Source organism: Pinus tabuliformis, chromosome 9 (assembly GCF_031772625.1).
Source record: "Pinus tabuliformis cultivar Carrire ecotype Pingquan chromosome 9, CPIR1, whole genome shotgun sequence".
NCBI lineage: Eukaryota > Viridiplantae > Streptophyta > Pinopsida > Pinales > Pinaceae > Pinus > Pinus tabuliformis.
This window is the reverse complement of record NC_142307.1, coordinates 1,166,338,948-1,166,357,031: the sequence shown is the minus strand read 5'-3', so window position 1 is coordinate 1,166,357,031 and position 18,084 is coordinate 1,166,338,948.

The following is an 18,084-nucleotide window of genomic DNA, read 5'->3' as shown; positions in this document are numbered from 1 at the left end:
TATTCGATACCCAATCCGTTAACGGGATCGGATAAATGAAACCTGCTTTCAACAGTTTCTCGACTTCTGCTTTAATCACAGCCGCTTTCCTAGGGTGTATCTGACGCAGACGTTGCCGAACGGGTTTAGCGTCCGGGTAGGTCTTGATTTCATGAACAACAATGGAGGGATCAATTCCTGGCATTTCCTCATAGGACCAGGCAAACACGTCGCGGAATTCTTGAAATAGGACCTTGTATGTTTGAATTTCGTTAGCTGTACACGAGGCACCTATATGAATGTTTTCAATGACTCCAGTTTTGACTGAAATGTCGATGGAAATAGTTTGGGAAATGTTTCCCAAATTCAACTCTGAATCAGGATGTTTCATGGGATTCTGAGCGTCCTTGACATATTCAGCTGTAAAAATTGATGAAAAATCATTTTCAAAGTCATCACCCTCAGGTAAAAACGAAGATCTATGATGAAGATCTTCCCATGGTAGATCGTCTACACTTAGGATTTCGCGAAGTTGTTCGTCAGACGACACAACTTCGGGAAACGTTATCCGTTCTGAGGTTGACGTGAAAAATGATTCCTCACGGACCACATTCATTTGGTCGAATTGGGTTGAACTAGAGTCGGAAAAAGACTGCACGGCCTCATAAGCAATTTCATATGGACTCAAAGGCATTGCATTACCGAAGGAGTCTATTTCAGATTCAGATGGGACAATCCAAGGATCATCGTAAATAATAGTGTCTGAAGTAATCATATGAATGGATGCGAATGAAGGGTCTGCATTGATCGAAGGAAAGGGAAAAGTTCCCAGCAAACCGGAATCTTTAACCAATCCTACACCAACATCCCTATAAGGGATAGTCGTTTTACCGACATGCTGGATACTCTCTGAAGAGGCTGGGTCGGATGAAAAGTAAGCCAGCTGGTCTATCGTCACGATCTTACCATTATGTGGGAACTTTATAACTCTGAAGACCGATGACACAACCGCTGTCATAGCGTAAGACCAACTGCGACCCAAAAGAAGGTTGTAGTCTAGAGGGGCATCAACCACCTCCACATCCAGACTAACGGTTTTTCCTTCAACCCCTATAGGCAAATCCTGTAGAATGCCAAACGGATGGAACCCACAGCCATCAAAGGCCTTAAGAATCGTCGGGGATTGGTTCAGTGAAGGAGAACCAAGCGATCTCCAACACTGAATCGACATAATACATGTAGAAGCTCCTTCATCAATTACAGTCCGATGAATAGGCCTGTTTTTGACTATCACTGGAATCTGGAAATCCATTTGATGAGGGAGACGCGGTGTACTATTTTCTAGATCGAAGATTATCAGGTTCGGGTCCTGAATATCAACAGCTCCTATAGCCGACAAGAGTAATTTTCGTTGTGCTGGGCATGATTGCAGCACCTCCAAAGCCGACATTGCTGAGGGTGAAACAGCTAAATCCTCAACAATGATATAATTCTGAGCTACTCTCGCATGTGGATTGAAAGCAGACTTTCGAAGTATACCCTTGGCGGGCAGTTTAATTATCAAGTCCGGGTTAGGTTTCTCGATCTATAGTGGATCAGAACCGGGAGCTGAGGTTGATGGATTAGAATGAGAAGATTCTGCTTCTTTGCCATCAACAGGATTCTTACTACCATAATCTTGCGATCGAGTCGCAATCCGTACATGAGACATCATCAATATGGGCTCTTCACTGGCACTCGAGGAAGAACCTATCATTTTACTCTCCTGCTTTGGAAATGGATCTTTCAAAACAACAGGAGTTGGGGAACCCTTAACGATTTTCACAACCTCTGCCCGATGAGGGCAATCTCTTGTGAAATGATCTTCTTCACAAATTAAACAAGGATAGCGAGGTTTGCGCTTTTCGTCGTTAGATTCCGACTTCTCTTTTTTCTCCTTTGGAGCCTTGTCTGTTTTATCCTTCTTCTTGCCTTTCTTCTTACCACCGTTTTTTGATTTAGCTGTAGATGACTCTACAGCATGAATATCGGCAGTAATTTCAGGAGAAGATTCTCCTGTCGGGGAGTCCGGTAAGGTTATTATTGGAGAAGAATTCTTTGAGGATTTCTTCTTACTTTTAGTATTCACCGTACCAATCATGCCATCAGCAGCATGAGACCCCGAAGGAGCAGCAGCAATTTGATTTGACTTAGGAAGATCTGGGATCTTCTCGTGCAACGTACCCGACTGAGTGTAAACTAAGTCAAGGTACTGGGCTTGAGCAATGACTTGCTCCTCAGTAACTACTCCGGCCTTAGCTACATCTTCAGTAATCTTCGGTAATAATGATTTTACAAACCATTCAGCTAAGATTTGGTCCGGGATAAAAACTTTCACTAAGCGTCTTCGACGTCTCCATTCATGAATATGATCAGAAATATAAGTGGAGGTCGACTGTTTTAATGAAGTTAATAGCTCCGTGCCGTTATCGTATCTGACCGGCAACTGAAAATGAGTTAGGAACGAGGTGGCTAACTGGCTAAAATTGTAAAAAGAGGCCCGTGGTAACTCAATGTACCACTTGGCCGCGAGACCAATGAGCGTACGCTGGAAAAGACGTAAGCGGATCGAATCATCCGAGATAGAATTTGAAGCACACCATAGGTGGTAAGTCATCACGTGATTGGATGGATCCTCTCCAGACTTACCTTCGAACTTGGGTATATCACTGGGCAACTTATTTGGCATTGGCGGCCAGAATGGAAGATATTGAATTGGATCGTTCGTTAGGCGCGTCAATTCTGGTAAATCCAAAGTTGCGATAAACGGTAACTGCCGGTTAGGATCTCTAAAACTCTGGGTCACAAGACCAGTCCCAGGAGGAGGATATCCAGGATAACTAGGAACAGGAATCGCATTAGGGATATTATATCCTCCTGGAAAACCAGGATTAACCGGACCGTACTGGGGTTGTTGAGGTTGTTGATAAGTGTACCCAGGATACGGTTGATACTGGTAAACCGGTTGATACTGGTAAACCGGTTGTTGGACAGTAGGACCGAATTGGTACTGTCCCTAGTACTGTTGGTGGGTAAATTGAGGTTGAGTTGTTACAACAGTACTTAAACCAGGCTGCCCTACAGGCATCTGGACCGTGGTTTGAATCGTAGATCCGGACAATGGTAAAGATGTCTGAGGAGTGGTTGCAGAGACAGTAGAAACCGGAGCTGTCGATACTCCAGAAGTAAGTGCGGTAGATGTTGCGGTAGTTGCAGCAGCCGTTTGAGATGGAGTACTAGGTGCAATTGGCGGCTGAGTAACTACCGAAGTTACAGAAGTTTGAACATTTGACTAGACAGGTTGCGGTTGCTGGGGTGGACCAGAAACTACAGGTTGTCCAGTTTGAGGTACCAACTGTATACTTGGCTGCAACACCTGTTGACCTTGTGATGGATCCCACACTATCATTCCGGGGTATTGACCCGTAACAGGTTGAGGATACTGCGATCCATAACCGGATTGAGGATAGGATTGATAACTGAAAGGCATAGTTCCCATACCTTGAACATATGACTGACCTTGAGGTGGTTGATAACTTTGACTCGATTATTGACCTTGAGGTTGATAACCTTGGGGTAAATACTGATACTGAGGTTGACCTTGACCTTGAGGTTGATACCCTTGAGGTTGATACCCTTGGGGTTGATACCCTTGAGGTAAATATTGATACTGAGGTTGACCCTGGGGTACATATTGAGGCTGGGGTTGACCTTGAGGCATGTATTGTACCACGGGTACATACTGACCTTGAAGCTGCCCCCCAGACACAATTTGTGTACCTTGAGGTTGCCCCCCAAGCGTTAATTGAGGCTGCCCCCCAGGCGGTAATTGACCACCTTGAGGTTGAGAAACGGGAACTGAACCTGACATCATGTAAATGTCCCCTGCACCCAACGGTTTGTTACCATTGTTTCCCGCTAATAACCCATGATCAATGGGTTGAGGAGATGCCCCCGCAAAGGTACCAGAAAGTGATTGATACCCGGTGGGAACAGAAGGACCGCCATGCAAGAAAGATTCAGGAGATTGAGTAAACACGGACGACTGACCAGACATATTTACAGGAGTATAAATACCTCCAGGTGGAAAAGGAGTACGAGGTGGAGAAAAACCTACCCCTAAGTTGTCTAAATAATTGGTTAACGAAAGGTACCAAGTAGTACTTCTAGGAGGACTGTAAAAGATAGATTCACGCTCCCTTAGATCAATAGTAGGTTGATCTTCAAGGGTAGATACGCCTAATTCTTCCTCTGGAGCAAGTTCTTCAATAGCTATCAAACCAGTAGGAAGATTTTCGGTGATGACTCTTTCTACCCTAGGTGAATCTGGTACACTAGAAGTTGGAGTAACAGGTTCAGATATTTCAGGTTCTTCGCCTATATCACTAGTAGATGAAAAACTACCAGCAAGCTCAGAAACTTCAACTGCTTCAGGATTATAACCTGTTTCTAGACTTTGGTAATCTTGATGGACTACCAACGAAGACTCTCCTTCTTTTGGTGAACCTACTCTACTGCTGCTAGGAGGAGTTACAAGGACCTTTAAACCTTCATAATGACTTGGGACCTCTTGAGGAGATTCACCCCGAAGTCTACGGGATCTTCTCAACAATTCGGCCACAAAAACAACCTCAGGAGACTTGCCCCGAAGTCTACGAGACTGTCTCGGTAATTCCGCCACAGTTAAAAACTTTTAACTACTGCACACGTAAACAAAGTAAAATCTCAAAACAAACCACCTAAAGTCTCTAAAGAACCAAACAAATTTGAATCATACGCCTAAAGAATCTAGGGCGTCAAACCAAACACAAACAGTAGCCTTCCAGACCGAAAACGCTAGTTGGAGATGAAACCCAACATCGCTGGATTCAGTACAGAAGTGTCGGGTGGAATAGTTACCCCGGCAACCTGCTTAATGAATAGACCGGCACAAGTTCCTCCACTTTAACCGTCTCGAGTGAAGTGAACCCCTCGGAAAATCCAAGTGAGTCTAGCCGACGTCTGCTCCAGGTACAGTGGGATCTTCCCTCCACCTGTCACCTCAGTAGAATCCTAAAGATAATGGTCACTAAGGTTACCAACCGCAACAAATGCACCTGGGGGAACAGTCTACACTCCGACAGCACGCAAGGGCAGAGTATCAAGCTCAATCCCCTTGCCGGTTCCTTGACAATAATCCAAGGTTTACCAACAAGTGACCCCTGGCTCCTCGACAATGGTTAATCCGAGGTTTACCGTTTGTAATACGTGCGTGTCTGGCGTCGTTCCCAACGAGGGAGGATTGATCCCCTCACTGGTTCAGACACGAGCTCGTGCTTCTCCTTTAAGAGGAGCTTTCCCAGAGTACAAATGAGACAATTGGATTTATTCTATCACAAGATAAGCTACTTGTTTGGTTTTGTTGTCTTGGAGAGTTAATTACTCTCCTACTCCAAGACACTAGCCTGATCTAAATTGGTGTTTCAGAGCCCTAGTAAATAAAAGTTACTATGTTGATTTTACTTTAAGCGTTAATTTTATGGTTTTTCTTAAAGACAAAAGGTGATGGAGATGAAACTGGTGGTGTGTAGACTCGACTCGCAACCACTATAAAGATTCACCTAAGATGATTTACACTACTTTTCGTTTTCAATGAATCTCCTAACTAAGAGAGTTGGAAAATGCAAATTTTATAGAAAACAACTTTCTTAGTAAAGACAATCAAAGAAACAATTCTCTTTATCTTTTCAAAACACACAACTCATGACCACTAATTACTCTACGAAATTTCCTTTTTCTCCCAAAAGTCTACAAATGCTACCAAAGCAAACTTTTTCCAAAAGAATTTTTGTGTTTTTTCTATGTTAATAAAGCATATAAAACTATTTTATCAAATCGAATTCAACAAATCTAAAACAATTAAATCAAATTCATTCAAAAGCAAATCAAAAGCAAATTTACCTAAAAGTAAAAATAATGAGGACAAAAGCCTACAAGGATGATTCCCGGATGTTTTACTTAGTCAAAATGCAACTAAGGATCAGTTCATGCAGAATCATAAACTAACCAAAAAACAAAATCGAAATCTTTTTGTTCTTTTTTCTCAAGAATGGAATTCAAGGCTTTAACAAACAAACTTTTCGAGATTCGCAAAGAGAAGACACAAAGGTAGGTCTCTCACTAGGGTGACTTCTATGACAGGTCCGACTCCTAAGAGGACTGATCAAAACCAGGGAGATCCAAAGTTTGACAACCCCTAACGCCAAAGTCACTACAGGACCAGTTAAAAATCAAACCCTAAGGCAAAATCCCTATGAATTCCACCAAAACCCTCGACACTAACGGGACAAGTTCAGGTGAAGATCTTTGACAGTAAACTGATGGATCTGGGCAGTAAAAACAAAGTAAAAGCAAAATCAAAAAGAGCAAAAAGCAAAAATTGAAATTTTCTCAAAATTGACAGGGGTACGCAGGTCATCTGTTCACACAGGCGCGGGTACGCACTATGCACAAAGACGCAGTGCGCACAAGTACGCACTGTGTTAAACCCAGAGACTACGTACTGCTGGCAAAGCTAAGAAAAATAAAAAACTAAATTGACTCTAAGCTAACCCACCCAAATACACAGCTAGACAACCAAAAATCAGAAAACAAGCAATTTTTCTCAGACCAAAATATCAAATCAAAAAGAACTCAAACACATTCATGGAGTCCCCAGTGGAGTCGCCATTTTGTCACGCGGAAAGAGTCGTTAGTGCGGACACAACCGACCTTCCTAGAAAGCCTAAGACTCTCTAATGGCAAACAAGACAAATAAGAGCAATCCTTCCCTAAATATGCTTTTACAATATGAGAAATCAAGTGTTTAGATCCTACCTATAATCCAACGCTGTTGTAGTAGTCCAGCTTCGTTGATCCGGATGAGCTCCTCCTTCCCTTCGAAACCTGCATTCACCAACAATCAAACGATTAAATAGCACCTGAATATCACATAAAATAAAACATATTTAACATATAGACCAAGGAGTATATGAAACAACTCATTAATAACCAATTGTTGAGAAGAATGGACTAATTTGTATTAAAAGGTAACAAAAGGAACCGTTACAACCTGAGCCTTGGTGTTGTGCAAGCTCCTCCCAGGGTCCACAAGAGTTCTCCCTTACTCTGATCAGCTCACCCACCTCCCAATGGAAACAAGTAAAGATGGTAATCTCTCCTCACAAGCTCCTACAAGGAAGTCTTAATTCCAGCAGCATCTACCCTTAGGAATGTTCAACTTTTTAACCTCCCCTCCCTTTGGCCCAATGCCTGTATTTATAGTGCTCTAGAGGAAGTTATTCAGGTCCACCATCAATGGGATAAGTCCCTCTTTGGATGGGATAGCTCCCCTATTGATGGGATAAGTTCCTCTTTGGTAGGGGTACATGAACCATCTGGAGGCGCTTCATACACGTCAAACATACTTCTAGAAGATTCTAGAAATGACCACAAGTAACTTTTTTGGAGTGAAACTTGCGCCTTTTGACCTTTACAGGAGTATGCACCCATCCCTTTACATACAGAGCGTACAAGTACGCAGGTATTGTGAACATGGGTTGCATACCCGCAGGTGAGGCTAAGAGAAACTGCGTACTAGAGATAATTGACTTTTAAATGACTTTTCTCTCTTTTTTGAAGTTTGACATGGAAAGCAGAGGCATGAGACTTGCCAAGGAGGATAGTATGACAGTGGATGGAGCCATACTAACTGCAAATAGTCATGGTGACATTTTTTAGTGTAACATTTGTGCAGATATTGGGCCAGTGCGACCAGCGGCACGCCCAAAGGCGGTAGCTGATGCTCCAACAGGAGAGGCTGTAGGGAGGGTTGTCCTTCACGATCTGGACATAGCGGAGGATCAGGTCAAGGGCCTCACTCTCGGTATTCAGGACGTGAGGACCAACGAGTTACCCTTGAGGTTACAGTGCCATACTACTGGCGTGCCGAGTCGATGGACTAGGCTCTTGTGTATGATTGCACAGGCGGTGACATGTTATCACGAACATCATTAGTCTAGGATGCTTTTCTACATTCATTTTTGAGTTTCTTGGTCATATGACCGATTTTGTCTTGGACACAAAACATTTTGTAAAAACTATAAACAATTATATATTTTTGATTTTCAGAGTTTTATTTTGGCTAAGTTATGCAATCCTGATGCAAATGTTAATGTAAAATGCTTTCTTTACAAATGCTGCAAATGTTTATCTAACACATAGTTTTCTAATCAATTAGTTAATGTGTTTAAGTTTCTGGAAATTTTTTGATATTGAATGGAATCAAACTGTCTTTCCAAAAGCCTGACCCTTAGGAACATACGATAAATAGCTGGGTTCCGAATGGAATAAATGCCAGTAAGCTGTAGAATGACGAGTTGTGAATCTAGCCTGACAATGAGTTGGCGTACGCCATACGAAATGGAATCAAAGAGAAGCTCAATCAATGTTCTATAATCAGCAATGTTGTTCATTGATCAATCAATACATATCCCCCTGAAACTCACTAACTCACCGCTTAGAGCAAAAATGGCCCAGGCCGCAGAAGACAGGTTCTGCGTACTACGACTAGCTCTGTCGGCGTACCCAACAAATGATTCCAAAAAGTCTGACATCTGCAACAAATGCAAAGTGGATTACCTAACCAAAATGACAACTCTAAAAGAAAACAAAAATGTAACAAAAACATATATACAAAGAGTGTACTACACTTAATCAAGCATAGTAACATTTAAGGTACAACCCGTTTTGGGGTTGCGACAATGGAATTTCGTCATAATCGACTAGCTCGTAGGCTCCTTTTGTCAATACCCATTTAACAACATAGGGGCCCATCCATAATGGTTCGAACTTACCCGCTCCCAATTTATCAGAGTCCTGATCGTAGAGCAAGACCAGGTCACCTTCCGAGAAGACACGAGGCTTGACATTTTTGTCAAATTGCACCTTGACATGTTTCTTATGTGCTTCACTATCCAACGCAACATTACGACGGGTTTCATCTAGGTGGATTAGTTCCAAGAAACGAGCCTCTTCTTCCGAAGTTTCGGGAAGTAGATCAATCGCGAGCTTGAGGGACGAAATTTCGCACTCGATTGATAAGACAGCTTCTAGACCATACACCAACTGAAACGGCATAAATCCGGTTGCATTTCTCACCGAAGTCATATATGCCCACAGAGCTGAGTACAGGATTAAATTCCAATTCCGTTTGTGGACTCCCATAATTCTCTGCAGCATGCGCTTCAGGACTTTATTGATTGCCTCAACTTGTCTATTAGCCTGCGGATAATATGGAGTAGAACTATCGTGCGATAGTCCTAATTTGGCAGTCAATTCAACCATCACGTGATTGCGAAAATGAAATCCATGATCTATGACTATAGCCTGTGGAACGCCAAATCTAGATACTACATGATTAAAAAAGAAAAGAGCAGTCGTTTCGTCGTTGTTGTTTAATGTAGGCATCGCCTTGGCCCATTTTGTAAAATAGTCGACAGCGACTATAATTTACCCATGCCCCCTGGCCGAGGTGGGGTTGCATGTCATGAAATCAACGCCCCATTTAGCGAATGGCCCAAAAATAGCTACTGGATGTAGTGGTGCAGATGGTAATCTGGTTTTTCGATAAAAAATCTAACAAGCATGGAAACTTCTGACTGCAATTATGAAATCTTTGAATATAGTGGGCCAGAAGTAACCAACACGTAATATCTTTTTTGCAGTAGCGTAACCAGATAGATGCCCCCCACACGCACCTGAATGACAGTCATTCAGAACTTTTTCGGCCTCCTCATGCGTGAGGCACCTTTGCAGAACTGTATCGACACCACGATGGTAAAGTGTATCACTGACGATCATGAAGTCTTTGGGTTGGTATCGAATATGCGAGGGAGAGTATTTGGCCTAAAAGTTTGGGTTTGGAGATAGACCAATATATCTCCGTACCATAGATCGCTTGGCGATATCAGAAACAGAGTCTCATCCACGATTGATGCTTTAGATGTTAAATTGTTGGACGAGGATGGGAGGTCACAAAGTAATTCCACGAAGATGAGATATTTCTTTGATTTGGATTTGGTGAATTCCAGATCAAACTCTTGCAAAAAGGCTATCGATTTGGAATATTTTCCCCCTAGTAATTGACCCGACAGAATGTAGGTCATAGGGTTGCAATCTGACAAAATGGTAGTTTTGTGAAAGAGAATATAGTGTCGAAATCTCTGTACTGCTTGAACAGCTGCTAAAGCCAGCTTTTCAACATAGGAGTACTTGCTTTCTGTATCATTTAATTTTCGGCTTAAATAATACACAGGATGTTCTATTCCATTGTCTTATTGCAATAAAACCATGGCGATGGTTGTATCTGTGGCGGCGAGATACAGGTTAAAGTCTTTTTGATAGTTAGGAGCATACATTAATGATGCTTTTACTAGGGAACCTTTTAAAGCATCAAAGGAAGCTTGCGCAACCTGATCCCAGTTGAAGGGTACTTCTTTTTTCAAAAGATGCATATAACCTTTAGCAAGTTCGGCGTAATTTGGAATGAACCTCCTTAGAAAGTTAGCTTTCCCTTGGAGTTTATGAATCTGAAGCAAATTTGAAGGTGGAGGCATGTCAAGGATTGCTTGAACCTTACATGGGTCGAGTCGAATTCCGTCCTTAGAAACTACGAAACCAAGTAATTGACCAGAACCAACACAAAACACACACTTGTGCAGATTGAGTCATATCTTGTAGTGTCGGCAACATAGAAATATAGCTCTCAAATGCTATGGATGATCAGTCCGCTTTCGCGAATGAGCCGGTAGATTGTCGAGATACGGTTCAACAATGTGCTTTATGTCATGGAAGGCGTAGTTCATTGCCCTTTGAAAAGTTGCCCCTGCGTTCTTCAAACTGAAAGGTAATTTACGATATGTGAATGCGCCCCATGGACATATAAATGCAGTCTTCGACTGGTCCTGTGGGCAGATATTGATTTGGTTGTACCCGGAAAAGCCATCCATGAATGAAACGATTTTGCATCCGGCACATTCATCAATTATCTGGTTGATGAAGGGTGTAGGGTAGTTTCCCTTTGGACACGCTTGATTTACATCCATATAATCGATGCACACTCTAATCGTTCCTTGCATTTTCATCACAGGAACAATATTTGAAACCCAATTAGTGAGAGGAATAGGGTAATGAAACCAACATGCAAAAGGTTTTCAACTTCTGCCTTAATGGCAGCGGCTTTCTTCAGGTGAACCAGTCGAAGCCATTGTCGTACTGGTTTGACATCTAGATACATCTTGATTTCATGTTCAACGATGCTCGATTCAATGCCTGGAATTTCTTTGTATGACCATGCAAAGACATCTTTGAATTCACGAAAGAGAGCGCAGTATATTTCCAGTTCTGAAGGAGAACAAGATTTGCCAACATGAATATTCTCTACAACATTAGGTTTGGTCGAGATATTAATGGCGATAGTTTCCTCAATATTGGACAGATTTCGCTCGGAATCCACTGTATTTACAGTATTTGATAGAAAATAAAAAACTGAAGGATGATTAAGGTCACTTGAATAATATTCATTGTTATCTTGAAGGTGGGAACGATGGTGGTAATCTTCCCACGGTGTCTCTCCTATCATCATCGACTGAATGATTCCTTCGTCTGTAGAATGTATACGAGACCAAGGATTGGAAGAGGTACCATACTCTAGAGACCTATCTATCCAAACACTCACTGAGTGTTGATTTGGGTTTGCCGCCCAGGCCCAGAAAATTGATTGCTACAAAGATTCTATGGGGCTTGGGGGCAACACCTCGCGATGATCCACACTATCAAAATGGTCAGATTTCTTCTTAATCTTTGATGATGTAGAAGATATCATATGACAGGTTTCCACTGTGGCCACTTTCGCCAGATTACTTGGAGGTGAGAGGGAAAAAGTACCCATTAAGGAAGGGTCTTTTAAGAGACCTACTCCAACATTTTGAAGTGATTGAGAACTTCCATGGATCAATGGAATGCTTCCATTAGCTTGTGAACTGTTGGGGAAAAAGGTTAGTTGGTCAACGATTATAATTCTACGTTGGAAGGGAAATGCAATATTTCTAAAATATGTTGACACAACGGCGGCCATAACATAAATCCATGGCCTTCCCAGTAAGATATTGTAGTCAAGATTTCCATCAATGAGCTCGAATTCAATTTCTACTGTCTTGCCCCCCAATTCAACTTGCAAGTGACTTAAAATCCCATACAGTGTGTATGTTCTTCCATCGAATGCTTTTAATGTCGTTGATGATCGCGACAAGGGTGGTGAACCTAAAGTTTTCCAGCAACTCATTGACATAATACAGGTAGATGCCCCCTCATCAATGATTGTTTGATGAATAGTTTTATTGAGGGCTTTTACTTGTATAAGGAAAACGAGTTGGGCCGGTAACTGAGGTTCGTATCCTTTATGGTTAAAGGCCACAAGATTGGAATCCGCTGGGTCAATCCCACCTATTGCTGATAACAAAGCCTGTTTTTGGGAGGGGAAATTTTGCATTACTTCAAGTGTCGACATAGCGGAAGGCGATTGAGCCAGATCCTCCATTACATTATAATTATGTGCTACTCGGGCACGAGGATTAAATGTCGATTTATGTACTACTCCCTTTGGCGACTTTATAGTTTATTCAGGAATGATGGGCGGAACAACTTCTTACAAAGTTGTTGTCGAATTACTGGGTTGATCTGTAGCCTTGTTGTTCGATGACTGTGGATTCCCATAATCTTTATTCCTTGTTGATATCAAAGCATCATTTTGCTATTTCGAGATGGATAGCATAAGCACTTGTGATGAGAAAGCATGATCGATAGCAACCAGATTAGTTTTTGGGTTTGGAAATGGATCAATCAACCCTACTGAGGTACTTGAAGTCTTTAAAAATTTTGTGACCTCAGCTCGATGAGGAAAATTCTTCATGAAATGGTCCTCATTACATATGAAACACGGTTGACGAGGTTTCTTTTTCCCAGTAGGGTTCTCATAAGATTTTTCAGGAGTTGAATTTTCCTTTTTCTTCTTATTATTTTTCCATTTTTTCTTGCCCCCTTGTTGCTCTGGATTCTTTCCCTTGTCAGATGACATGACATTAATCTCTAAGGCAAGAGGTTTGTCATTTGCTTTTTGACTAGAAACTGCAAGGACTTTACTAGATGGAGCCTTTGTGGTTTGCATATTTGAGGTACCGATCACACCATCAACGACATGAGAGTCCCTGTTTGATTTAGGAGGGGGAGGAACAGAAAATTCTAGTCTAGGAGCGTCAGGAATTTTGTCGTAGAGTGTGCTAGACTGAGTATACATCAATTCTAAATATTGTGCACAAGAAATGACTTGCTCTTCAGTGACAACTCCTCCCTTCGCCACATCCTTAGTAATAGAAGGAAATAATGACTTAATAAACCACTCAGCTAGAAGCTGATCAGGAACATATTTCTTTACCATTCGACGATGACATCGCCACTCATGAATATGATCAGATATGTGAGTGGTTGTTGTCTATTTAAAGTTGGTAAGGAGTTCTATCCCCGTTTCGTACCTTATGGGTAACTGAAAGTGGGTTAGAAAAGTAGTGGCAAGGGCACTAAAGTTGTCAAATGAAGCTCTAGGCAATTCAATATACCATTTCACTGCTGGACCAGTTAGAATTCACTGAAAAAGGTGAAGCCTAATCGAATCATCATTGAGAGTGTTAGATGAGCACCACAAATGAAAATTCATTACGTGATTCGATGGATCTTCACCTGGATTTCCATTGAATTTAAGAATATCGGAGGGAAGTTTATGAGGAATCGCTAGCCACCAAGGGGCGTATGCAATTGGATCATTCGTCAGCTAGTTCAAATCTGGTAATTCTAGAGTTGCTACAAAAGGCAACTGTTGATTTAGGTTTGGTGAAGCATGCCAAGGATAATATAGGATTGCCTGAGCAGTTGGTCTTTACATACCAGCATAATGTATCTGATGATGGTAACTTTGATAAGGTTGTTGGACATAACCATTATAGTATGGTTGTTGATATCCGTTTTGAAAATACGGTTGTCCATTACCTACAAAGCCTTGTTGCTGAGGTCCTCCGTAAGTTTTTTGGAATTGCAGTTGTTGATATTGTACTAGCCATGGTTGTTGAACCATTTGCTATTGCCCAATACTGGAAGATTGACCAAGATGCGGGGTGATAACACCTGTCTGAACCTAAGTCGTTCCAGGTAAAGAAGCACTAACCTGATGTTGTGATTGAGCTGTAGAGACAAGAGGCTGTTGTATTGCAACCTGAGAGATTTGAGGTTGACACACAACAGGTAGTGCTTGTACTTATGACACAGTCACAATAGCAGGTTTAGTGGGAATATTTGACACAAGTTGGACTAGTTGCATTGAGTATACAACCCTTGGTTGTTGAGGCAGTATTGGTACCCAACCACTGGATGTAATTCTAGTTTGACATGAACTTTGTTGTAAACTCTCATATGGTTGTTCTCCAGGAGGGAACAATGAAAAAGCATACTTCCCCACATATGGCGGCAATCCAATACTCAAAGGATATATTGGTCCTTGAAGACTGGTCTACCCAAATTGGTACTGGCATATAGGATCAATTTCCTAAGTTTCAACATAAGAAATACTAGATGAAACTCCGGACGAACAAATAGGAACAGACCATGTCGTTGAAACAACCCCTGATTGGACTCCAGCTAGTGATTGATAACTAGTTGTGATAGATGGTATACCAGAAAACATTGTAGGAATGGTAGGAGGAAGCTCTGTCGTAGCCGTATCAGATGACACAGTCCTAGATGTTGATGGTTGGTCATACATATTTAGTCTATCCAAAATATTTCATAGCGATTCGATAGGAACTTGCGATGAAGGATGATTAAAGGAACTAACTTCAGGAGTAGAAGGATATAAGTGGATCCCAGTTCCAAAATGTAATGGGGTACTGGATGGAATATCCTCTACTATCTCCTCTAGAGAAATTAGTCCAGGTGGAAGAGGTAGACCGTCAGGTCCATAAAATATTTCTGGAGCTGAAGAAGGTACTGCTTCTGTAGTGATAGATACTGGAGGGGTGACACCTTCTAAATTCTGGAACTCAACATCCAAATGTTGAGGTAAGTGAACTTCAGTCTTTGGATCAGCTCCAGCTGGAGCTATTTCAGGTATAGAAGTGTCTACCGTTACACTAGGATCATTTCTAATGTCCTTTTGTAATTGTGGAACTCCTTCTGTAAAGGCAGATGTACCAGAAATGATCGGAGTAACTGTAGTCTCTGAGGATGTTGAAACACAAGTTTCAAATAAATTAGGTGAATTGGACTCAGTTAAACAAGATCGTTTTTCCCGGAATGGCTTTGTTTCCATGGTCAAAGACGGTTGACTTGCTAGTCTCCGCGAACGATGGGGTTTTGATTGAATTTCTTCCACGATTGTGGATTACTTGATCAACTCAAAATTAAGGGGAAAATGATGTTATTCCGAATTAATATATTTTAATGACGCTTTGACACAACTTTGCTTTTTCAATTTTTAAGAGTCGATAAAAAGCTAAAGATGACTCTAGTCCCCTTTGATTTTTAATGAGCCTGAAGTGACAAGTGCTTAGATGGGCCTTTTCTTTTAAGGAGTCGAAAAGGAACGAAAGTGACTACTCTGGAAATCTAGACAGAGGGATTACCAAACCAATCGCAAAACTGCAATATACACCTTGGTGGTTAATTAAAGAGAAATTACCAAGGACTTATGTACGGAAGTCAATCTTCTCGAATGATGTGTTCAGTGCATTAAGATCGATAGGGCGGCAGACACAGCTTCCTATGGATAAAGGATATAAGCCTATTGTGGTCTCCCAATATATACTCGATGGTACAGGGAGCACAAGTCCGTTCTAGCACTTGTCGTATCAAAGAGGAGGAATCACCCAACCTTCGATGAAAATGATAGTTACTAGATTTTACAACGCCGGAACATGTCTCTAGCCTAGACCTCTAGATGTGTTGCGTTAGGTTCCAAAGCGTTGTTAAGTTCATTGAAATTTATTTTAGAGTTGATCTTGTTTAGAAGTTTTCCTTTCAAGGTTCACCGCATGATGTATATGTAAAATTCCTGAATATGTAATCTAAAATGATAAACAAACGTTGTTTATTTTTAGCAATGAAAATCCTAGCTACTAAGGAAATAAGATTACGATTCTTTCAAACAAAGAGCAAAGAGAACACACTAGATGCACTTTTCCTAAATCATTTTTTGCACAAAGTCTAAATGCAAATGCAAATGCATGTATTTGTTTTTCGTTCCCTTACTGTGAGGAATGCCAAAAAGGAAAACTAAGTATAGATCTAAAACCTTTCACTCAAAGCGACATTTCAACAATTTCTTTTTCAAAATAGAAAGGAAGATTGAACGACACTTTTCAAATTCGAATAAAAAAAGCTTTCGAAACTTCGAATAAAAACAAATCAAATCATATACATGACAAAAAGTTCAATCGACTATCCAAGGAAGGAAGACTCAACGACACTTCTCTTTTTGACACAAAATGACAGATCAATTTAAGTAACTTTTCGACAAAGGATTGTAAATGATGGAAAAATACATAAAAACATTTACTAATCCTAATCAATGGAGGTTGAACTATATAAAGCAAGGAGGCTTCAGCAATGAGATACTGTTCATAAGCAGCAAAAAACAATTAAACAGAGTTGAAAACAAGGACAAAACCCCCAAATTTCAAGGAGAGAAATAGTATTACTCAGTCATCGCACCTGTGCTTCACAGAAACAGGGATGCATCTCACCTGCTACACTCAGGAAGTGCGATGCATACTGTATTCCAGTGATAGATTGTGGATGGGCTATGGAGCACAACTGAGATGGGTTTGGGCTCAAATTTGCAGTTGATTTCAGTGAGTTAAGCTGAGCTATTATGGATAGTACAGAGAAAAGTACAGAGGTATGATCTTGGGAGGTAATGAGCTACCAAAAGGGCATCTAGAACGCTTGTAAGTCAGATGTTCAATTCATAAACTAAACCGGAGATTGATTGAAGCAGCATTCATCTACTTTGCAATTGCGGAGCAAGAGTAGTTCAAAGGCTATCTAGCTAACTTCAAACTCTGTCTATAGTTTATAAAACAAACAACAAAAAAAACAAACAAACTATTCGATCCCCAGCGGAGTCGCCATTTTGTTTACGAGAAAACTAGTGTCTTTTCGATCTGCTAGTCCCACTAGGATTGGCATCTATCCTAGAAACAAACAATTAAAGAAATTTGTGATTTCCTCTATGTATGATAGATAAGAGAGAAACAAAGGGGCCAACCTGGATCTTCCGCTTGACTCCTTGCTTGAATTATCTCCCCCTTGATAGAGCTTGCAACTTCTCTCCCACTTGTCTCGCTTAGAGAATACTTGTAGAAACAAAGTAACAAAACAAAATTAGAGCATCTTGATCTATTATATCATAAACAATGTAGAATCATAAATACATTGAACATACAATGGCATTCACAAATAACAAGATTCACAAGTACACAATTGTATGGAGGAAAACTAAAATAACTTTATTAAAATAGAAGGGAGAATTACAACCCACCTGTCTGATCTAGCATCATCCTCCCAGCATCAAAGCCCTCTTCACCTCATGAAAAGAAAGATCACCCAACAATACAATGTTCCTTCTCAAAGACAAACTATCAACACTTCCTTACAAATTACAAAATTCTAGCCCCTACATCTCTGAGATGAGGGATCCATTTATAGATGTCTGCAAGGGTGTGAGTCATCTCTGGGCTTTTGATTAGTGTCATTCCACTTGTTGTTCTTGGTTCCACTTGGAGATTTCTTGGATCTCTTACTCATTCCTGGGAAAATTCAGTGAGGCAAGTGTCATGAGAGAAGTTTCTAGAAGATTCCATGAGCATCCACTTAGCAAACTATCTCAGACATTTGTGCATCCTTGCTTATTGCACCCCACAGAAGGCCTCTTCAGTGTGCATC